Here is a 25,053-nt window from a genome sequence, read left to right as displayed (position 1 = left end):
TCAGGCAGAAGATGAGGCCACTTTCAGGGTGGAAGAGCAACAGCTTATATTCCGACTGGGTACCCTCCAGCCTGATGGCATGAATACTGATTTCTCCTTCTGGTGAACAATTTCCTCCCCTTCATCTGTTCTCCAATCTGACTTTCCCCCTGGGTCCCTTCCTCCTCCCCTTTCTCCCAGGGTCCACTCTCATCAGATTCTTCCTTCTCCAGCCATTTACCTCCTCCACCCACCTGGCTTCACCTATCACCTCCCAGCTATCCTCCTCCTCCCCCCACCTTTTTATTCTAGCATCCTCCCCCTTCCGAGTCCTGAAGAAGGGACTCAGCCCAAAACTCTGTGCATTTACTCTTTTCCATAGATGTCCGACCTGCATTCTGTATATGTTGCAGAAGATAGAAACGCTTGAGAGCGTGCACCATCGGGCTCGAGGGGCATCTTCTATCCCACTCTTATCAGACTTTTCATACATGAGTAAGGAGCACAGACACAGGCTCCTCAGCCCAGCAAGTCCATGCTGACCCTAGTGACTCATTTTCCTGTGTACCATCCCACTATGTACCTATTCAAATGCTCCTTAAACGATACGACTTCCTCAACCACTTCTTCAATCTCACATCACTGAAAGGGAATTGAAGGGAACTCTCAATCCCCCTCACTGTGGTCCTTGCACTGTCCTGTCTACTTGCACTGCTTATTCTCAGTAACACTACATTCTGCATTCTATATTAACATGGAAACCCCAATGCCATTGATCGGAAAATCCAGTATTCGGCCCAGTACATCACGGGTAAAGCCCTCCTAACCATCGAGAATAACTACATGAAACGCTCTCGTAGGAAAGCAGCATCCATCATCTGAGATCTTCACCACCAGGGCTATGCTCTCTTCTCACTGCTGCCATCAGGTAGAAGGTACAAAAACCTCAGGGTTCATAACACCAAGTTCAAGAACAGTTACTACATCATAACCATCAGGCTCCTGAACAAAAGGGGATAATTACACTCAATTACACATCCTTTGAGGAGTTCCCAAAATCAATTACCTCACTTTTAAGGACTCTTTATCTCATTATTTCATATTTTTGTTGTTCATTACTATATATTTCTATTTACATTTGCACAGTTTGGTGTCTTCTGCACTCTGGTTGATCTTTCATTGATCATATTATTGTTATGATGTTATCAATTTGTGGAGTATCCTTGCAAGAAAATGAATCTCAGGGTTGTTTGCGGTGATATATGGTATAGGTACTTTGATAATAAATTTTCTTTGAAGATAGAACATATCCCTAAACCTTAACCTGACCCCTAACTACCCGTTCTGTTCCTAATACCATTCCCGTGAACCTAAAAAGCGATCAAATCTGAGCCACAATCTGAATAGAGACCATAGCTCAATGCCAGTGTTGACCATAATGTTAGGTGTTGCCAATAGCAGGACTGCAGGACATATTCAGCAGGTAGACAATACTAAAAGAAAGTGAAAAACTGAGCTAGGAGCACAGATAGCCAGTTCTGATAGACAGACAGAAAGAACTATCTACCCACAGTCAGGGAATTCATATTGAGTCCAGGGGAGTGTAGTTTGCTCAGCTGAAACACAAAGTGATTTTTCTCTATCCTGCACTGGACTTTGTTTAAACAGTGTTCGAAACTAGGGGGCATAGGTTTAGGGTGAGAGGGGAGAGATTTAAAAGGGACCTGAAGAGAAAATTTTGCACAGAGAGAGTGGTCAGTACATGGAACGATCTGACAAAGGAAGTGGTTGAGGTGGATGTAATACTATGGATTCTGGTTAATCGGGGCAGTCACATATTTGGGACAATTCTTAAAGAACAAAAACTAATCAAGAAAATAGCTGGGAATGTCTTTATTTATTTGTGACTCTATGCTGCTTAATTGGGACAGGACACTGTTGTCGAACAGCTTCTAACGAGCGTCAGTCTTGTGTACTTGTGTGGCTGTTGTACACGAGAGCGAACAGTTTTTAAAAAGTATCAGTTGTGTGCGTTTTGAATTCAAAAAGCAGTGATTTTTATCACAGATAGTTGGCAAGAAGTAAGTAGTAAGACACTCAGAACTGTTTTGCTCACTGTGATTTCAAGCATTCAGGCTTGGAGATGTCAGAAACAGCAGGGAGTGAAAATTCATCAAGTTAGAAACTACCAAGAACTTGAAAATATTGACAATCATCTTGAATGTTACAACAAAAATGAAGACTTAGAAGATGCAATCATTAAAAACATTGTATGAAGGCTGTATTTCATTTAAATACATAATTCAGATAGTAATTTTTATATATACCTGTTAACTATTTCCATGAAACTTCAGCTAATTGCGGCAGCCACTCAATTGGACTGAAATGTACTGGTCCCATTGTGTCCGAATAAACTGGAATCCACTGTACTTCCACTGAAGAAGCACTTGGACAGGAGGATGGGAGGATACAGGATGAATGCAGGAAATTGGGACTAGCTAGCTGCTGTATTGTTCTACAACCCTGTGAGTGCAAGGGGCTCAGATAGACAGGCCAGAGTGGCGTTTAAGTGGCTGGCGATGGGTGATCAATATTGTTCAAAGTAAATTTATTATCAAAGTACAAATATGTCACATATACAACCCTGAGATTCATGTTCTTGTGGGCATACTCAATAAATCCATAGAATAATAACCATAACAGAATCAATGAAAGACCACACTAACTTGGACGCTCAACCAGTATGGAAAAGATAGCAAACTGTGCAAATACAAAAAGAAATAATAATGCTAAATAAGTAAGCAATGCATATTGAGAACGTGAGATGAAAAGTCATTGAAAGTGAGTCCATAGTTTGTGAGAAAATTTCAAAGATGGGGCAAGTGAAGTTATCCCCTTTGGTTCGAGAGCTTGATGGCTGAGGGGTGATAACCGCTCCTGAGCCTGATGGTGTGAGTCCTGAAGCTCCTGCGGATTGAATGCAGATGCTGCCCAAAAGCGATCATGCAACTCATGTTTGGTTCCTCCAGTGTAGCAAGACTGAATCATGAATATTGAGTACAAGGCACTAGAGAGGAAGCATGCAGGTGAAGCTGTTGAAAAGTATGTTCAGCATGATGGGAAGGGATGACAGGACAAGCTTTGCATCTCTTGCAGTAGCACAGGAGAGTGCCCTGGGATGGTAAGTGAAACGAGAACTAAGGGAAATGGACCAAAGATTTGTTACTTGTTTATTTAGGGATACTGCACAGTAACAGGCCCTTCTGACCCAATGAGCCTGCACCATGCAATGACACCCATATGGCCATTTAACCTACTAACCTGAATTCCTTTGGAATGTGGGAGGAAAAGAGCAAACCCACATGGTTATGGGGAGACTGTACACACTCTTTACAGACAGCCACAGGAATTGAGCCTGTGTTGCTAGCACTGCTCTAACTAGCCACCCCAAAATCTGGGGAATAAATTTAGGAGGGAGATGAGGAGAAATTGCTTTTCCCAGAGATTAGTACAATAGTAGAGGCATAAATATTCTTAGGACAATTAGACAGATACTTGCTTAGCAGGGTCATTAATGGTTATGAGGGAAAGGCAGATGAGTCCATGACAAGATCAGCCACAATTTTATTGACCAGATGGCCGACTCTTGCTCCTATTTCTCATGGAGAGTGGATGGTAGGGAATGGAAGAACAAAGGGTCATAAAGGGAGCAGTTCGTTTAAATGCTGGAAGTGGAGGAGAGTATGTGTCTGGTGATGGAATTCTGCTGGAGCTGGTAAAAGGTGATTTATTGCTGAGGACCAGGTGGACTCTGTTCTTGCTTCAGATTCTAGCATCTATAGCCTCTTGTGTGTGTGTGTGTGTCTCTGTCTCTCTTCTTGCTCTGTCCTGGAAGAGGGATTGAGAGCAGAAGTACAGGAGTTAGGTAAAATGCAGTCAAAGATTCTATTCATTTGGGTACAGGGGAAACCATGGTTTAGAATAAAGGAAGTTACGTCAGGAGCACATCTGTGAATAATTTTTTTTTGTCAGATCAAGTATAATGGAGATAAAGGAACAGGGAGAAAAGAATAGAGTCTTTACAGGAGTTTGTGGGATTATAATGATATTTGTGATTAACCTATCCCCTGAGATGGAGGCAGAAAGAATTAGAAAGAAAATGGAAGGTGGAACCTGGGGGGAAATTGACAGCAAGTGATGAAATCTGAGTTGAGTCTAAGTGCCTTAAGCAGCACCATTGTAGTCGATATGTCAGAGATGATGTACCTGAGCAGGTCTGAAACAAAGACTGTTCCTCATATCCTACATAAACAGGTACAGCTTAGGCCTATATGAGTGCCTAAATCACCATGTTTAGTCTGGAGAAAGGTGAGTGAAGCTGAAACTGTTCAGTGAGAACTTTTTCAGTCAGGTGGTTAAGAACGTTGTGGAGGGTATTTGGTTGGGTCTCTGCTCAAGGAAGAAGCAGGAGGCTCTCAGGCACCTGACCTGAAGGTGTAGATGGTTTGTATGAACGTGAGGGAAGATTAACTCTTTAGGCCAGGAAATTGGAAACTCTGTTGGAGTGCATCCAAAGTGTCAAGGATGAAAGTGGGCAGGTACTGGACTGAGAAGAAAGGTGTTTGGAACCAAGAAATCAGGCTGTCAGTCCCACTTGTTGTTGCCCAAGCTGTTCTATAACCAAGACCATGAAGAGAAGTCATTATGGGTTAATGTGGTCATAGATGTAACCTCACAGTGGGGAGGGATGAAAAGAATAGAGCAACCTTTCATATACTCCTTGAAATATATTGAAAGGTATAAATTGTATGAAAATTCTGATTCTCTGCTTTAAATTTCCCCATTTAAACACCCTAAAATGGAGTGCAAATTATTGATCAACCCTGATCTTCATCAAATAATAAAACAGAAGACACGATTAAATCATGATGCAGGCTTGATGAGCTAAATGGCCTAATTCTGCTCCTATGTCTTATGAAGGGACTAAAAGACCTTTCTGGGTTTTGTGTTCCAGAATCAGCTAGGTACATGGGTCAGGCCTTGAACACTAACCTTGATATAATTGTTGTAATTTTCAGCTAAGATTGTATGAAAGAGGAGTAATTTAAAAACAACTGCTTAATCATCGTTTCAGTAATAAATCTATCACATTTTTCAAAGCTGATATTAGCAGTTGTGAGATGTCATAATTTCCATTTAAACTTTAATGGCTCTGACAATGACTAGGCTGATCATGAATCAGTCCCATTAGTTCTTCATTATCTATGTTTAAGTTATGTATAAATCAGAATCTGAGATGGTAATTTCTTTGTCTGTTTCTTTTGTGGTTGCAATAGAAGAGATAACATAGTTTGTCAGAGGAATGTTGATGACCTTGGGACTTCGAGATGTGCACAGGTATGTCTATTGAAAACAGCTGCACAAATTTTATACCCAACAAAAGTACATTCCACACACACAAAATGCTGGTGGAACGCAGCAGGCCAGGCAGCATCTATAGGGAGAAGCGCTGCTGACGTTTCGGGCCGAGACCCTTCATCGGGACTGACCGAAAGGAAAAATAGTAAGAGATTTGAAAGTAGTGGGGGGAGGGGGAAATGTGAAATGGTAGGAGAAGACCGGAGGGGGTGGGATGAAGCTAAGAGCTAGAAAGGTGATTGGCAAGTGATACAGAGCTGGAGAAGGGAAAGGATCATGTGACGGGCAGCCTCAGGAGAAAGAAAGGGGCGGGGGGAAGCACCAGAGGGAGGTGGAGAACAGGCAAACAACTAACTATGTCAGGGATGGGGTAAGAAGGGGAGGAGGGGCATTAAGTTAGAGAAGTCAATGTTCATGCCATCAGGTTGGAGACTACCCAGCCGGTATATAAGGTGGTGTTACTCCAACCTGAGTTTGGATTCATTTTGACAATAGAGGAGGCCATGGACAGACATATCAGAAGGGAATGGGATGTGGAATTAAAATGTGTAGCCACTGGGAGATCCTGCTTTTTCTGGCCGACTGTGCGTAGGTGTTCCACGAAACGGTCTCCCAGTGTCCGTCGGGTCTCACCAATATATTAAAGGCCACACCAGGAGCACCGGACGCAGTATACCAGCCGACTCACAGGTGAAGTGTTGCCTCACCTGGAAGGACTGTCTGGGGCCCTGAATGGTGTGAGGGAGGAAGTGTAAGGGCAGGTGTAGCACTTGTTCTGTTTACAAGGATAAGTGCCAGGAGGGAGATCGGTGGGAAGGGATGGGGGGGGGGGGGAGTTAGTGGACAAGGGAGTCGCGTAGGGAGCAATCCTTGCGAAAAGCAGAAAGGGGGGGAGGGAAAAATGTGTTTGGTAGTGGGATCCCGTTGGAGGTGGCGGAAGTTACAGAGAATTATACGTTGGACCTGGAGGCTGGTGGGGTGGTAGGTAGGGACAAGGGGAACCCTATCCCGAGTGGGGTGGTGGGTGGATGGGGTGTGGGCAGATGTGCGGGAAATGGGAGAGATGCATTTGAGAGCAGAGTTGATGGTGGATGAATGGAAGTCCCTTTGTTTAAAAAAGAAAGACATCTCCTTCGTCCTGGAATAAAAAGCCTCATCCTGAGAGCAGAAGCGGTGGAGACGGAGGAATTGTGAGGGGGATAGCCTTTTTGCAAGAGGCAGGGTGGGAAGAGGAATAGTCCAGGTAGCTGTGAGAGTCTGTAGGCTTATAGTAGATATCAGTAGATAGGCTGTCTCCAGAGATGGAGACAGAAAGATCAAGAAAGGGGAGGGAGGTGTCAGAAATGGACCAGGTAAATTTGAGGCCAGGGTGAAAGTTGGAGGCAAAGTTAATGAAGTTGATGAGCTCAGTATGCGTGCAAGAGGCAGCGCCAATGCAGTCGTCAATGTAGCGAAGGAAAAGAGGGGAATGGATACCAGTATAGACTTGGAACATGGACTGTTCCACAAAGCCAACAAAAAGGCAGGCATAACTGGGACCCATGGCTACACCCTTGGTTTGGAGGAAGTGGGAGGAGCCAAAGGAGAAATTACTGAGAGTAATAACTAATTCTGCTAGATGGGGGAGAGTGGTGGTGGAGGGGAATTGGTTAGGTCTGGAATCCAAAAAAAAGCGAAGAGCTTCGAGACCATCTCGGTGGGGGATGGAGGTATATAGGGCCTGGATGTCCATGGTGAAAATAAGACAGTGGGGGCCAGGGAACTTAAAATCATTGAAAAAATTCAAAGCATGAGAAGTGTCACGAACATAGGTGGGAAGAGATTGAACAAGGGGTATAAGGCAGTGTCAAGGTATGCAGTAATGAGTTCAGTGGTGCAGGAGCAAACTGAGACAATGGGTCTACCTGGACAGGCAGGTTTGTGGATCTTGGGTAGGAGGTAGAAGCGGGAAGCGCGGGGTGTGGGAACTATGAGGTTGGTGGCAGTGGATGGGAGATCCCCAGAGCAGATAAGGTTGGTGATGGTATAGGAGACAATGGTCTGGTGCTACTTAGTGGGCTCATGATCAAGGGGTAAATGAGAGGTATCAGAGAGTTGTTGTTGTGCCTCTGCCAGGTAGAGGTCAGTACTCCCCTTTCTTGATCTTTCTGTCTCCATCTCTGGAGACGGTCTATCTACTGATGTCTACTATAAGCCTACAGACTCTCACAGCTATTCCTCTTCCCACCCTGTCTCTTGCAAAAAGGCTATCTCTTTCTCAAAATTCCTCCATCTCCGCCGCATCTGCTCTCAGGATGAGGCTTTTCATTCCAGGACGAAGGAGATGTCTTACTTTTTTAAACAAAGGGGCTTCCCTTTGTCCACCATCAACTCCGCTCTCAAACACATCTCTCCCATTTCCCACACATCTGTCCTCACCCCATCCGCTCACCACCCCACTCGGGATAGGGTTCCCCTTGTCCTTACCTACCACCCCAGCAGCCTCCAGGTCCAACGTATAATTCTCCGTAACTTCCGCCACCTCCAACGGGATCCCACTACCAAACACATTTTTACCTCCCCCCCCCCTTCTGCTTTTCACAGGGATCGCTCCCTACGTGACTCCCTTGTCCACTCGTCCCCCTCATCTCCCTCCTGGCACTTATCCTTGTAAACGGAACAAGTGCTACACCTGCCCTTACACTTCCTCCCTCACCACCATTCAGGGCCCCAGACAGTCCTTCCAGGTGAGGCGACACTTCACCTGTGAGTCGGCTGGTATACTGCGTCCGGTGCTCCCGGTGTGGCCTTTTATATATTGGTGAGACCCAACGCAGACTGGGAGACCGTTTCGTGGAACACCTACACTCGGTCGGCCAGAAAAAGCAGGATCTCCCAGTGGCCACACATTTTAATTCGATGTCCCATTCCCATTCTGATATGTCTATCCGTGGCCTCTATTGTCAAAATGAATCCAAACTCAGGTTGGAGGAACAACACCTTATATACCGGCTGGGTAGCCTCCAACTTGATGGCATGAACATTGACTTCTCTAACTTCCGTTAATGCCCCTCCTCCCCTTCTTACCCCATCCCTGACATATTTAGTTGTTTGCCTGTTCTCCATCTCCCTCTGGTGCTTCCCCCCCCCCCCACCTTTCTTTCTCCTGAGGTCACTCGTCCCATGATCCTTTCCCTTCTCCAGCTCTGTATCACTTTCGCCAATCACCTTTCCAGCTCTTAGCTTCATCCCACCCCCTCCGGTCTTCTCCTACCATTTCGCATTTCCCCCTCCCCCCACTACTTTTAAATCTCTTACTATCTTTTCTTTCGGTTAGTCCTGACGAAGGGTCTCGGCCCGAAACGTCGACAGCGCTTCTCCCTATAGATGCTGCCTGGCCTGCTGTGTTCCACCAGCATTTTGTGTGTGTTGTTTTAATTTCCAGCATCTGCAGATTTCCTCGTGTTTGCTGTTAAAAGTACATTCCTCTGCCTTTTAGTTTTAAACTTTCCTATTTCCAAACCAATTCTCAGCCCTTCACTCTATTGATTAGTAATGGGAATGTTCCACACAAATACGATTCTAGTAAGACTTTAATGTGGACAACTATTATAAATGAGGAACTATAATCAGCAGAGGTGCAGCAAAGTTGATTTTGACCAGAACTTTAACAGGAATGCAGTATTTTGTTCTTTCCTCCCACCCAGACCAGAAATCTATTACACATATGTACCTCTTACCCATGTATAAATTCACTCAGTGCCCACTTTATTAGGTACAGCAATGGAACCCTGTGTGGTCCAATGCTGCTGTAGTAAAGGTTTGATGTGTTGTGCATTCAGAGATGCGGTTATGTGAGTTACCCTCACCTTGAACCATTCTGGCCTTTCTTCTTTGACTGCTCATTAACAAGGCATTTTCACCCACAGAAGTGCTGCTCACTAGATGAGTCTTTTTGCTGTTTGCACCTTTTCTGTAAACTAGCGACTGTTGTGCAGGAAAATCACGGGAGAGAGATCGGCAGTTTCTGAGATATTCAAACCACTCTTTCTGGCACCAACAAGTTCTTAAGTCACTCCAATCACATTTCTTCCCCATCTTGATGTTTGGTCTGAACAACAACTGAACCTCCTGACCATGTCTGCATGCTTACATTCATTGGATTTCTGCCATGTGATTAGCATATTAGATATTTGCATTAATAAGGTATACCTAATAAAGTGGCTGCTGAGTATATACAATATTAAATATTGTACATATCATGCATAAATATACAAAAGCTTCAAATTGTTTGCAAGTTATTCAAAAGAAAAACATGGTTTATTACACTTTTTTAAAAAACAAACCACTGTATACATAGAGATGAATACATTCTACAAAAATACATCAGTCAACGATGTAAAGTCTCTCCAGTCTTGGCAGTGTCTGCATACAGATGACTGTGCCAGAGTTTCAACTCCAAACATCACGTACACAAGTTTTGTGTCCACAATATAGTTGGAATATACACACAGAACCAAATGATGTTTAATAGAGTGATGGGCTATCGATGAATAACACACAATGCAAATTTCATTTCTCCAGACCAATAATTTAGATTTTGGCTTCATTACAGTGGAAAAAATCTAAGTTGAACTGAAGACTTCAATAGCGAGTGGATGATAAAACAACCTGTAGCTACAGTGATCTCTGCTTCTAAGCAGTTAGTTCACCTGTTCATCCTCAGCTGGTGGATGTGCAAAGAGAGCTGACACCAGGTTGAATCCATTGTGCGGCAGCAAATATTGAGGTCAGAATCAATTTATTATTTTGGTTCCTGGGATCTAAAATTAAGTCATGGAAAAAATAAATTGTTAATTACTAGTTTAGTTTCAAAATAGTCAGTTAGGAAATGAGTTAATATTGACATGCATTCTTTGTCTCCTTTCTACATCTTTACACTTTTGTTGAATGGTTTTTATTTTTAATCTAACCCTAACCCTTCCAGTGGCTTACTTCTCTTTGAAGTTTACTATTTTCAAAAATAAAGATTAAGGCATTGATCATTATTTCAGCAAAAACAAGACATTCATATTGCTTTGTTTTGGGGGGTTCAGATCACCCTATTTCTGTCGGTGACTTTTTTAAACTATCCACTGACAGTGGAGACAGAAGCTAAAGGATGCCGAAGTATCCAAATACCCCTCCCCACGCTGCAAACAAACTTAGTACATGAACCACCACCACAGAATGATGTAACTCAGATCCAAAACTTGTAAGAATACCTCAAGTATTTGCCATTGTCCCCTCTACAGGGTTTTGTCTGCATCCCCCTCTACACAGGTGCTGCCTGACCCATTGAATTCCTCCAGCAGCATTCTATTTTTTCGCCTCTTAGTCTTCCCGCTGTTCACTCATGCCACCTGTTGGTGATCCATGGCAAAACTCACGATACACAGCAAAGATACATAAATATCTGTAAAGAACTACAAAAGTTAACCGAAGGTTAGAGACAGTCCAGTCAACTATCAATTCAACACTGAGCACAGGGCATTCACGATCTCCCAATATGAACAGCGTATGAGAGGCACACAAGACACTGGAGGAGTTCAGCGGGTCAGGGTGTAGGAGGTAGCATTGGTGAGGATAAGTTGGATGGGTAAAAGGAGGCGGCGGGGTTGGGAAGTCTTCATGAATGGTGTGCTATAGGAATCAGCGGTGGGGGCTCAGCTCTTTACAAATTATATAAGCAACTTGGATGAAGGCACCAGTGCCGGCACCACACAGATACATTATGAAGAGATCACATAGAGGCTGTAAAGGGATATAGATAAATTAAGTGAGTGGATAAGAAATCGATCAAATGGAGTATAACGTAGGATAATGTGACATTGTTAAAATTTTGACTGGAAAAACAAAATATTTACATGGTGAGAGATTGTGGAGTGCATGATTACAAAAAGTGAATGTGTGCAGGTGGTAATTAAGTGAACAGACCATTACAATTTATTGCTGGGGGATTGTGTGGATATCTAGGTAGTTGTGCTGATTATACAAGGCGTTGCTAATCCTGCATCTAAAGTGTGTATAGTATTTGTTTCCTGAGTAAAGATGTTAATGTGTGTTCAGGAAAGTTTTACTGGACATTACCTGGAAAGGGCAGGTATAGGGAAAGAGTAGACAGGTGGAATCTCAGTCTGTTGGAGTTTCTGCTTTAATGAAGAGGGACCTGACTGAAAGATGAGAACTCCAATAAATGGGTATGGTGAGACGTTTCTATTTTCAGCAGAATCTTGAATTAGGAGTCACTATTTAAAACAGCAGTGGGAAAAGAGGGTCAGAGGTAGCTGAAGAGAGATAGGGGATAGAAAAGGGTTCAGGGTAATGTAGATGGGATAGGGGTTGAAAAGATTTGTGTGTCCAGGTATGTGCACTACTACACATCTATGCCGCAGAGCTTGCTGTCCAGTGAACTTGTACCTCCCCTCCGGACTAAGGCATTACCCTATCAAGACCCACACAGTGGCTGATGTGCAGTGCCCCACTGTGCAAGCCTCTTGCTGAAAACACTGGAGTGGAAATGAATCAGCTTTAAGCCCATGAACAGGCTGAGATAAAAAAAATGCACAAAACCAACCAGAGGATTTAATGGCTTATACACTGTGACTGGTTACTTGTACTTAGTTCAATGTTTGTGACTGCACTTTCCTCCACCTCACATACTTACCATTTAGAAAGGTCACAAATCTTTCTCCTTTTCAAAAAAATAGAGCAATTAAATTATTCTTTTAGGATGAAAAACTATCTGACTTTAGCTAGCCATGTACCCTGCTTTATTCATACTGAAAAGGCTGCAACAGCCAACACTAGTTATTATCTTGTGGAGTTATCTGGCGTTTAAGGAAAAACTAATCCATAGGCATTTCATGTACAAGAAATGGTCACACACTTTGGTAGTAGAAATAAATGTGCAGACTATTTTCTAAACGGAGAAAATCCAAAAATCTGAGATGAGACTTGGGAGTCCATGTTTAGAACACTTTAAAGGTTAACTTGTAGATTGAGTCAGTGGTGAGGAAGGCAAATGCAATGTTAACATTAATTTCAAAAGGTCTTGAATACAAGAGCAGGGATGTGATGCTGAGGCTTTAAAAGGCACTAGTGAGGCCTTACCTTGAGTATAGTGAACAGTTTTCATCTTAAAAAAAAGCTGTGCTGGCACTGGAGAGGGTTCAGAGGAAATTCCAAGGATGATTATGGGAATTAAAAGGTTATCATATGAGGAATGTTTGATGGCTCTGGGTCTGCACTCGCTGGAATTTAGAAGGATGAGGGAGGATGTCATTGAAACCTTTCAAATGCTGAAAGGCCTAAGAGTAAATGTGGAAAGGATCTTTCCCATGGTGGGGGAGTCTAAGACAAGAGGGTGCAGCCTCAGGATAGAGGGGCATCCATTTAAAACAGATGCAGAGAAATGTCTTTAGCAAGAGAGTGGATTTGGAATTTATTACCAGAGGCAGCTGTGGGGCCAGGTCCTTGGGGGTATTTAAGACACAGCTGGATAGGTTCTTCATTGGACACAACATCAAAGGTTATGGAGAGTGGGCTGAGGAGGGGGAAGAAAGTATCAGCCATGATGGGTCAAATGGCCTAGGGTCTTATTTATTTTCTGATGATCTGGGCCCTATTATTTTGCATTAACTTTAATGTTACAAACTCCTGTCAAGGTACTGACCAGTGCTGGGTTGTAGTCCTATCAGTAAAATTCATGTATGAAGACATTTTTCCAATCCAGCCGTGCCTTCCACCATCCTACACATACACAAGAGTTAGTGGATCATCTGAAAAATCAGTCCATTTTCCCCCTCCACCCCTCTGCCACGTACCACAGTAATGGCATGAGATGTGAAGCTGAGGGTCTGGTTTGCTATAGTCAGAAGTTATATAGCAATAAAATGGTCCCTTTGGCCCAACTGATCCCTACAGAGCAAGTTGCCACTTGCCTGCTTTTGACCTATATCCTATCAAATTTCTTATCCAAATATCCATCCAAAGTTAATGGTATCCACTTTTTCTCTCTCTGGCAGTTCATTCAACAGGTTGGCCCTCTGATCAATTGATATTGGTTGGTTCCTATTGTCAAACAGAGCTAATTTGCAGCCTCCCAAATCCCACTTATGGATCTACTGAATTCTAGCTTTCAGATTTAACAATCAGAATTGTGAATACGGAGGATTGATTAGAGATATTCCAAGTGTCATTATTGTATTACATAATTTTTCTAAGACCTGTTAACAACATGAATTTAAGCTTTATTTGTACCATCTTCCTTCTGGATAAACAATATTTACACTCCTACACCAATCAATGGAGATGTCAAGACAAATTTTGCAGAATATCCAAAATGTGTAAATTGAAATGGAGCTCGTCCTTCATTTTCCATGCAAGCGGGAAATAGCAATTCATTGATAACTGTGCTCCCAAATACAACAGACAGAATCTGTGTTTACAGAGACTGCAAAAATTGTTGCTGAGAAAATTAATGTAGCAGGTTGAAAAAGTGCCAGTTTGGAAAATCAAAACCTGACACAGAGTGAACCTGCAGGGTCAGATACAACATAAAATATCACATCCTAAACCCAACAGTTATAGCATCAGAATTAATAGTCTGATTAAATGATTAATTGCTATAACAAAATCTGAAACCAGTAATTTATTTGAGCTTTCCTTCATATTTTCTCCCTTGATCCCATTAACACTTACAGGGATGCCTTCCAGTGTAGGTACTTAGTTAATGACAGTGAGCAGTGTGTTCCAAGTTAGGATGGAATCCAATTCAATGACCTTTTCCAACAAAGGTCATTAGATTGCAAGTGGGCATGGGGAACACCACCTAAAACAAAGAAAACAAACATAATTCACTAGCAATATAACTTATTTTACCATTACCCTTCCCAGGTATTTTTAGTTTGTTGCCCAATAAATTACTGACATTTGGCCTTGATACTGATAGTAATACTTCATATTGATAGTGCCATTAGTTTTTGAAAACTAAGTCCAAAGTTTTTTAAATCTCCCAAAAAAAAGTATTTATTACAAATTATTTACTATTATTCAATCTTAACAATTAGTTCAGAGATCTTGTAATAAAGACACTGATGTGCTCCTGACAACACAACTGACCCCCATCCCCTGGATGATTAAGTGACCAAAGGATCCCGGCCCATGGCTCAACAGAAACACAAGCCAAAGGCAATTGCAATCAACCCATCTGCTCTCTTGTGCCACAGGAATACCAAATATGAAGGTGGGATATACTGGAATTTCAAGCGACTTCCACTTGGAAAAGATAAAAGATTAGCCTTATTTGTCACAGATATGTGGAAATATACAATAAAATGCATTATCTGCATCAAATCAAAGGGTTGTGCTGGGGGGGGGGGGGGGGGGGGTAGCCCGCAAGTGTTGCCATAGTTCCTGCACCAGAAAGCCATGTCCACAACTTACTAATCCTAACCCATACACCTTTGGACTGTGGGAGGAAATCGGAGCATCTGAAAGAAATGCACAGTCAGAGAGAATGAAACTCCTTATCGACAGTGGCGGGAATCAAACCCTGATCAGTAGTGATGTAAAGCAACTGCACTAACTGCTACACTACTGTGCTGCCCTTCATTAAAATACTGATGAAAATGGTGCCAGTCTATCCATCTGTTAATCATCTTCTGCTAGCAGCAAGTTTACTTTTTCCTAGTGGCAATGACATTTTGTGATAGACAAGTTCCAAAATCACTGCAATCCGTTAGCTCCCCCATGCAGTCTATGTTCACATGAATTGAGAACCAATGGCAGACCGACTCCACAAGTTTAGTCAGGCTCAGTAACCCACACTTGTCAGTGACCAGAATGGGTTTATTTTCCCAGAGTTCAAAACTAGAAAATCTGTCCCCCTCCTTGAGATTAACTAAGAGCACAATGTTTCCTTGCTGCAAATTTAACACCATCCTTGCACCAAGATATTTCTGTGATTGCTACAGAGAATGAGTGTGTTGCAATAGTTTGTTATATGAAGCTTTCCTACAGTGGATCAGACCAGGAGAGAAGGATCAAGCCAGAGGGTGAGCTTGCAAAGTTTAGGTATCATTGTAGTGTAGTGGTTAGCGCGACACTGTTACTGCTCGGGGCGTTTTGGAGTTCAATTCCAGTATCGTTCTGTAAAGAGCCTCTGTATGTCCCTGCCATGGAATGTGTGGGTTTTCCCACAGTCCAAAGACGTGCCGGGTAGGTTAATTGTCCATTGTAAATTGTCCTGTGATTAGGTCAGGGTTATTCAGAGTTGGGGTGGGGTGTGTGACTCGAAGAGCCCACTCAGCACTGTATCAATAAATAAATAGAATGAGTAAAATTTCTGTTCTTACTGAGTTGTTGGAAAGATGTTTAGAAGCTCTCTGCATTCTACCCCAGCTTTCTGGAAAAAAAAACTTACAATCAGTAACTTTAGCAAGTCCTATACTTTACACATCTATGTAATAAAGGTTATATACCATCTGAATCCAATCTCCAATTCTGCCCCGTTTGCTGCTCAAACCAAAGCTCCTCCAGCAGATGTGAAAACATCTTTACAACTCCTCCCTCGGAGTGTCAGACACCCTGAGCCATTAGGCTGGTCCTGGACTTATTTCCACTTGGCATGATTAACTTATTATTATTTAATTACTTATGGTTTTATAGTGCTATATTTCTTCACTATTCTTGGTTGGTGCGGCTGTAACGAAACCCAATTTCCCTCGGGATCAATAAAGTATGTCTGTCTGTCTGAAATGCAATACAACCAGCAGCCGTAAGCATCTTGGCATCAGACAAATCTATAACTCACTTTGTACTTGCGTTTGACTCACCCCTGACAGACACACAGACAGCAGTTTGGGGATCACCACCAGCATCCTAAAAACAAATGGAAATGAGAAATCAGCCGTTACTTGCAAAGCAGGATCAACAGTTCAGGGTAACTATTTTCCCAAAGCACAGTGACAGGTGTGAAGGACGACTGGACTCTCCCGTTCCACTCCCCCATCCCCGTTCCTCTGCAAACTTCGGATCTATTTTTGAACCTTTTTGACACGATCGGATTCTATTTTTGAAGATCATGCTGAATTTGTTCTGACTCTCGCGATGGTCGGCGGCCGATGTTGCGATCCAACTCCAGACTGCACTGAGCCAAGCGCTACTCCGGGGCTGAGGTCGGCCTCATGGGACAATCACATTCACCCTGGGACACGATCCACCCAAGACCCAGCTTCCCTCCCCACCCCCACATTCCCCATCTATTCCTTCACCCCAGGGGCTCAGCTGCCCCCCCCCATCCCGGGGCACAACTCCCCACCCCCACATTCTCCATCTATTCCTTCACCCCCGGGGCTCAGCTGCCCCCCCCATCCCGGGGCACAACTCCCCACCCCCACATTCCCCATCTATTCCTTCACCCCCGGGGCTCAGCTGCCCCCCCCATCCCGGGACACAACTCCCCACCCCCACATTCCCCATCTATTCCTTCACCCCAGGGGCTCAGCTGCCCCCCCCATCCCGGGGCACAACTCCCCACCCCCACATTCCCCATCTATTCCTTCACCCCCGGGGCTCAGCTGCCCCCCCCATCACGGGGCACAACTCCCCACCCCCACATTCCCCATCTATTCCTTCACCCCCGGGGCTCAGCTGCCCCCCCCATCCCGGGACACAACTCCCCACCCCCACATTCCCCATCTATTCCTTCACCCCCGGGGCTCAGCTGCCCCCCCCCATCCCGGGGCACAACTCCCCACCCCCACATTCCCCATCTATTCCTTCACCCCCGGGGCTCAGCTACTCCCCCCCATCCCGGGGCACAACTCCCCACCCCCACATTCCCCATCTATTCCTTCACCCCCGGGGCTCAGCTGCTCCCCCCCATCCCGGGGCACAACTCCCCACCGCCAACCAACCCCTGCACTATCGGTACTCCCACCAGGGAGTCAACAAGCCTCCCCACCCCCGCCAATTTATCATCGGTCTGTACTCGCTCAGCTCCTCTCATACCGCTGAAACTCCCCGCATCTTCAGTGTCCAACCGTTGACACCAGCTAGTTGGCAAAAGGGATCCAACGACACGATCTCAGCGCCCACCGCCGCCATTTCATCTCCTTGGCGCCAACGACATACAGTCCCGCCCCCATTACACCTATTGGGGGAAGACAGGAGGACCTTACTTGCCTATTGGATAAGGCACCTGTCAGTTATCGGTAGGTGGAAACGGATAGCGGGAATGTTATGATTGACGTCAGCCAAGAAGGGAAATTGCCCGCCTCCTTCCCATCCAGGGCTTCAGTACTCCACACAGCCAGTAGGGGGCAGTCTCCGTTGTAGCACGTGTGTTCGACATGTTGTGCTCAGGGAGGTTCTTCCGCGCACCTCTGTTGTGACACGCGTTTGAGTACTTTCTGCTTTAATTAGTCTGGATATTCTCCTCTGACCTCTCTCATTAACAAGGCACTTTGCACACAGAAATACCGCTCACTAACTCTTTTTTGTTTTTCACATCATTCTCTGTAAACTCAAGAGAAAATGCTGGAGGAACTCAGCAGGCCGGGCAGCATCTATAAAAAAGAGTAAACAGTTGACATTTCAGACTGAGATCCTTTGTCGGGACTAGAGAAAAAAAATGAGAAGTTGCTTTGGATTGCCAGCATTTGCAGATTCTTTTGTGCCTGTAAACTCTTTGGACTGTTAGGTGTCAAAGGTTCATTTATTATATAAAAAATATGTATGCCGCATACAACTCTTGAGATTCCTCTTCTCCGGATAGCCACAGAACAAAGTAAACCATGGAAGTCAGCTCAAAGAGAAACAGTAAACCCCCCCCCCCGCCCCCCCCGGCACACAAAAAAGGAACAGCAACATGATCACCAACTCTCCAACTCTTCCAAACTGGGCAGCAGAGGGATCCCATCAGTGATCAAAAAGCAGGAAGTCGGTGCTGAACCCTTGCCCGCCTTCTGCATTTGCTTCGATGTTTCAGTCTTCCTCGACGCTTTGATCGGCAAATAATAGATGCTTTTAACTGGCAAAATCGCCCCCATCTTGAAGTTTCTTTGCCTCAATGCCTCAGGGGTTGGAACACAACCTTGCACTTGCTTCCTGGAATCATCTCAGAGACAGCAAAATGCTGGATCACTCAACCAGTCTCCAAACTGTAAATCACAGGTTCTAACAGTTCCAGAAACACATTTAAGATGTTAAAAAAAAACAAACATAAAAGAAGTGAAATTATCTGTCTATCTGGAAGAAGGTGACCAAGGGAGCATTGTACGTAGGCACCATCTTTGCCACAAATGTTGTGAAAATCTCAGGAGATGAACAGTTTCTAAGATACTCAAATCACCCCATCTGGCACCAAAATCATTCCAGGGTCAAAACCACTTAAATCACATTTCTTCCCCTTTCTGATGTTTGGTCTGAACAACAACTGAACCTTCTGACCATGTCCGCATGCTCTTATGTATTGAGATGCTGCCACATGATCGTCTGATAAGATAGTTGCATTAAAGAGCAGGTGTACCTAATAAAGTGACCACTGAGTGGCCCAGGGAAGGAGATAAAAATCTCACACACACACAAACTGGTTGAAGTCTGTAATGCTTCAATATCTGCAACTGAATGTTCAGCAGGTTAGGTAGCTTCTGCAGGGAGAGAAGCAGCAAACATTTCAGAAAGGCGATCCATGAATGTTTCTCTTCCATGAATGTGACCTGACCAGTTGAAACTTTCCATGTTTTAGATTTCCACATCTGCAGCATTTATGTGGTTTCTAAAGAATCATGAGATTAGTGAAGCAAGTTGTTATGAAAATCTGGCAAATCCATCCAAATGAAAGTAACTTTATTAACTCATAACTAATTACTTAAGATAAAACAAAGAATAAACAATGAACCATGCATAAATATATTAATGATGCTCTTGTCTTGAGGACTGGACCGACTACACCTGAATCTAAACAGGAATATCATGCCCCACATTGGCCTCTTGCCACTTTTCACCTGCCTATCACCTCCCCCTGGGTACCCTCCTTCCATTTCTCTTATGGTCCACTCTCCTCTCCAGCCCTTTACCTTTCCTACCAACCTGGCTTAATGTATCACTTTCTAGCTATCCTTCTTCCCCTCTCTCCTCATCGTTTTATTCCCTTCCTTTCCAATCCTGAAGAAGGATCTCAGTGTGAAGCATTGACTGTTTATTCCTTTCCATAGACGCTGCCTGGCCTGTTCAGTTCCCCCAGCAATTTGTGTGTGTTGCTTTGGATTTCCGGCATCTGCAGAACTTCTTGTGTTTATGTCATACCATGTTGAAGTTCCTTAGTCTGTGCCTCAGATTCACTGCAGTTTCACCTGGAACCCAATTTAATTCTCAGAAAAACTCAATGCCAGCAGAACAGAGCTACGATAGATATCACTGTCCTCGTGGTTCTCTTTTTGCCAAGCTCAGCTTCCTAAACACTTGTAAAGATCAAAGTGATGTTTTTGAATAAGTAAAACTCCCAACCAATATTCTTTGTTCAGCTATTTGTCATAAATGGGAGCCAGTCTTCATTTCTTAATGTAAATGGAAAGCTGTAATCATGTTGAGGTTAAAAAAAAATCTTTGCAGACAAGCATGGTCTGTAGAATAGACTCGATGGCTCGTGGCACCTGGGCTAACTCCTCAGGAGTCGGTTATTTAAAACACAAGAAAGACCGCAGATGCTGGAACTCCGGAGCAACACACAGAAAATGTTGGAGGCATTTTGTGCAGCAGGTCGGGCAGCTGTTAGACTGGGCTCAGCAAGGAGTGGTGGTTGGTGGTGCTGGCTGTAAATGGTGTGGGGATCTTGGGAAACAGTGTAGGTACAGGTAGGGGAAGAATCTGGAAAAGGAGGGTTTGGGTGAGTGCTGGTTGATGGGATGAGGGTGGAATTAAGTTGAATCTAGATCTAGAAAACAGAAAAAGAAAAATAATATTGGATTGATTTTAAGTGATGGAGAGGAAGGGCAGGATATTTTGGGAAAAAAGAAGGAAGACTTTAAGGTATTATTTAAATTTCACCCGAAACAGCCTTCCTCCATCGGTATGTTAACTAGAGAGTTGAAATCTACTCAACACACACAAAGTGCTAGAGGAACTGAGCAGGCCAGGCAGCATCTGCAGAAAAGAGTACAAACAGGTTAAAAACTCCAGCATTTTGTGTATGTTGCTTGGATTTCCAGCAACTGCAGATTTTCTCTTGTTCGAGTTGAAATCTGCTATAGGGGATATAGATTGTGCTCATGCTTTAAAAAGAGGTAATCATTTGTGAGCATAAGGAACAGTGTGAGAAGGCATTACTTTTGAAGACTTTACTTGGCAAAATGTTGCCTAACGAAAGTAGAGGTATTAGGCATGTTATAACAGGTGTTCCGGTGGAGATTTCGATAGCAGAGGTTAAATCGAATTCATTGGGAGGTAAGGTTAAGGAAGTTAAGAGCTTGCAAGCAGGTAGAAATGGGGAAAGGATGGATAGTTTATCTGTATGGCTTTATTTTGATGAAGTGAATCTCCCTGTTAAAGTTAGTTTAGGGTATGCTAGTTATAATGTACAAGCTGGTATTCCACCTCTGCTTAGATGTTCTAAATGTCATAGATTTGGGCATGTTGCGGCAGTATGTCCATAAAACCATAATATATAGGAGTAGTACTAGGCTACTAGGCCCATCGAGTCTGCTCTGCCCTTTCATCATGGCCAATGCAATTTTCCTCACAGCCCCACTCTCCTGCCTTCTCCCCACATCACTTCATGCCCTGACTAATCAAGACCCTATCAACCTCTGCCTTAAATATAAATAAAGACTTGGCCTCCACAGCTGCCTGAGGCAAAGAATTCCACAGATTCACCGCTCTCTGGCTAAAGAAATTCCTCCTCATCTCCAGTCTAAAAGGACGTCCCTCTATTCTGAGGCAGGGTCCTCTGGTCTTAGACTTACTCACCAGAGGAAACATCCTCTCCACATTTACTTTATCAAGGCCTTTCACCATTCATTAGGTTTCAATGAGGTCACCCCTCATTCTTCTGTGTTCTAATGAATACAGACAGACAGACAGACATACTTTATTGATCCCGAGGGAAATTGGGTTTCATTACAGTTGCACCAACGAAGAATAGAGTAGAAATATAGCAAACTAAAACCAGAAATAATTAAATAATGATAAGTTAATTATGCCAAGTGGAAATAAGTTCAGGACCGGCCTATTGGCTCAGGGTGTCTGACACTCCAAGGGAGGAGTTGTAAAGTTTGATGGCCACAGGCAGGAATGACTTCCTATGACACTCAGTGTTACATCTCGGTGGAATGAGTCTCTGGCTGAATGTACTCCTGTGCCTAACCAGTACATTATGGAGTGGATGGGAGACATTGTCCAAGATGGCATGCATCTTTTCAGACACCACCGTCAGAGAGTCCAGTTCCACCCCCACAACATCACCGGCCTTGCGAATGAGTTTGTTGATTCTGTTGGTGTCTGCTACCCTCAGCCTGCCTGCCCCAGCACACAACAGCAAACATGATAGCACTGGCCACCACAGACTCGTAGAACATCCTCAGCATCATCCAACAGATGTTAAAGGACCTCAGTCTCCTCAGGAAATAGAGACGGCTCTGACCCTTCTTGTAGACAGCCTCAGTGTTCTTTGACCAGTCCAGTTTATTGTCAATTCGTATCCCCAGGTACTTGTTATCCTCCACCATGTCCACACTGACCCCTTGGATGGAAACAGGGGTCACTGGTGCCTTAGCCCTCCTCACGTCCACCACCAGCTCCTTTTTCACATTCTGCTCGCACCATGTGACAAAGTTTCCCACCATAGCCCTGTACTCAGCCTCATCTCCCTTGCTGATGCATCCAACTATGGCAGAGTCATCAGAAAACTTCTGAAGATGGCAAGACTCTTGTGCAGTAGTTGAAGTCCGAGGTGTAGATGGTGAAGAGAAAGGGAGACAGGACAGTCCCCTGTGGAGCCCCAGTGCTGTTGACCACTCTGTCTGACACACAGTGTTGCAAGTGCATGTACTGTGGTCTGCCAGTCAGGTAATCAATAATCCATGACACCAGGGAAGCATCCACCTGCATCACTGTCAGCTTCTCACCCAGCAGAGCAGGGCGGATGGTGTTGAACGCACTGGAGAAGTCAAAAAACATGACCCTCACAGTGCTCACCGGCTTGTCCAGGTGGGCGTAGTCACGGTTCAGCAGGTAGACGATGACATCTTCAACTCCTATTCGGGGCTGGCCCAGAGTTATCAAACGCTCTTCATATGACAAGCCATTTAATCCTGGAATCATTTTTGTAAACCTCCATTGAACTCTCTCCAGTTTCAGCACATCCCTTCTGAGATAAGGGGCCCTTAACTGCTCACAATACTGAAAGTGAGGCCTCACCAGTGCCTTATAAAGCCTCAGCATTACATCCTTGTTTTTATATTCTAGTCCTCTTGAAATGAATGCCAACTTTGCATGCCAACCTGCAAATTAACCGTCAGGGAATCCTGCACTAGGACTCCCAAGTCCCTCATGCACCTCAATTTTTTTTTTGTATTTTTTGTCGTGGGAAACTAAGGTGTAGTAAGTGTGGTGGGGAATGTAAGTATGAAGATTGTGAAGAAGGCATAAACTTTAACTGTTATAACTGTGGAGGAGAACATAGTGCAGCTTATAGAGGATGTGAAGAGCTTAAGAAGGCAGCTGAAGCTCAACACCAGAGGGCATATGCACAAAATTAAGGGAGGGAAGTTTAGGGGAGACATCAGGGGTAAGTTTTTTACACAGAGGGTTATGAGTGCCTGGAATGACTTGCCAGGGATGGTGGTGGAGGCTAAAACATTAGGGGTATTTAAGAGCCTCTTGGACAGGCACATGGATGAAAGAAAAATGGAGGGTTATGGGGTAATGTGGGTTTAGTACTGTTTTTTAAGGATTATATGGGTCGGCACAGCATGGAGGGCTGAAGAGCTGAAGGGGCTGTACTGTGCTGTAGTGTTCTATGGTTCTACGGTACAGCTAGGTGTGTGTTACGCAGAGGCCTTCCAAAAGTTAAACCGAATGTTGATAAAGTGTTACCAGTCAGAGAACAGACTGTGAAGTCAGTGGATATCAACATCACAGTTCTTTTACTAGAGATACTTTACTAGTTAATAAAATAAAGTTTGCGATGTTTATATTGGATGTACAGTAGTGAATTGAACTGCTCAGACATCTAGTTGTGCTGAGAAAATTAAAATGATTGTGAAGACGGCTGATAAGTATCTTGATATAACTGGTGTTATGTGGGAAGCTATAAATGAAGCTCTGTTGGGTGGGGTAACTGTATTTCAGTCTCCTTGGGAGGGTACACAACAGGATTCAGAATATTGCAGTGGAATGCAAGAAGCCTGATTTCTTATGGTTATGACTTTAAGAAGTTTTTTCTGAGTTGTCAAATCCTCCCAATGTTATATGTATTAAGGAAACCTGGTTGTTGCCACATTTGAAGTTTTTCTTTGCAGGATTATGCTGTAATTAGGCATGGTACGTTAGTTGGTAGAGGGGGTGGTATTGCCAGTTTTATAAGGAAAGGGATCAGATATAGAGTTGTGGATGTGAATGAAGTGTATGAGATACTTGTTAGAAATATTTGATTCAATGGGTTGGACTATTAAAGTGGTTAATTATTAGAATCCTTATGGAAAGCTTTTAATTGATTTGTTAGGAAGTAAATTTAGTTCTGTCTCACTAATGGTTGCATGGTGTGGGGACTTTAACACACATATTTCACTGTGGGGTTGCTTATGGAATGAAGGTAAAGGTTTGATTGTAGAAGAATTTGTAGATATTTCCCATCTTGCGTGTCTTAGTGGTGTGAGGGGCATGAGATTTAATGTTCATAATAGTTCTTAAAGTGCTCTAGATTTAACTTTTGTTTCGAACATTCTGGCTGGAGTGAGTGAATGGGATGGCGAGGAAGGCAAATGCCATGTTAGCATCCATTTCAAGGGGTCTAGAATACAAGACCTGTATTGTATACTGAGGATTTATAAGGCACTGGTGAGGCCTCTCCTTAAGTATTGTGAACAGTTTTGGGCCCCTCATCTTAGAAAAGATGTGCTGGCATTGGAGAGGGTGCAGAGGAGATTCACAAGGATGATTCTGGGAATGAAAGGGTTGTCATACGAGGAACGTTTGATGGCTCTGGGTCTGTACTCACTGGAATTCAGAAGGATGAGGGGGCATCTCATTGAAACCTTTCGAATGTTGAAAGGCCTAGAACGAATAGATGTGGAAAGGATGTTTCCCATGGTGGGAGAGGGCACAGCCTCAGGACAGAGGGGCATCCATTCAAAACAGAGATGTGGAGAAATTTCTTTAGCCAGGGAGTGCTGAATTTGTGGAATTTATTACCATAGGCAGCTGTGGAGACCAGGTCATCGGGTGTATTTAAAGCAGAGATTGATAGGTTCTTGATTGGACACGGCTTCAGAGGTTATGGGGAGAAGGCCGAGAATTGGGGTTGAGGAGGAGATAGAAAAAAAGGATCAGCCATAATTGAATGACATAGCAGAGTCGATGGGCCTGATGGTCTAATTCTGCTCCCATGTCTTATGGTCGTTATGTGTGATGAAA

The 25,053-nt window shown here is 43.9% G+C and overlaps 1 protein-coding gene and 1 non-coding gene across 4 annotated transcripts in view; one reads left to right on the top strand and one right to left on the bottom strand.

Annotated features, from left to right (window-relative positions):
- Positions 1-25,053, top strand: part of stard7 (StAR-related lipid transfer (START) domain containing 7) — an 84,045-nt gene that overhangs the window by 13,136 nt on the left and 45,856 nt on the right. For 2 of the 3 annotated variants that reach the window (XM_059963902.1, XM_059963911.1), the window contains exons 2-3: positions 5,316-5,376; positions 9,992-10,165. The exons of the other annotated variant lie outside the window; for it this stretch is intronic. The gene's annotated coding sequence lies outside the window, so the exon portion shown is untranslated. The remainder of the gene's footprint in view (positions 1-5,315; positions 5,377-9,991; positions 10,166-25,053) is intronic. 3 annotated transcript variants of the gene reach the window in all.
- On the bottom strand, positions 13,826-13,958 carry LOC132402578 (small nucleolar RNA SNORA77). Its single transcript, XR_009514964.1, has one exon. It is a non-coding gene; the product is annotated as a small nucleolar RNA SNORA77 (small nucleolar RNA).

Source organism: Hypanus sabinus, chromosome 1 (genome assembly GCF_030144855.1).
Source record: "Hypanus sabinus isolate sHypSab1 chromosome 1, sHypSab1.hap1, whole genome shotgun sequence".
Taxonomy (NCBI): domain Eukaryota; kingdom Metazoa; phylum Chordata; class Chondrichthyes; order Myliobatiformes; family Dasyatidae; genus Hypanus; species Hypanus sabinus.
Note: the sequence above shows the minus strand (reverse complement) of the source record. Positions and strands in the feature narration are given on the sequence as shown.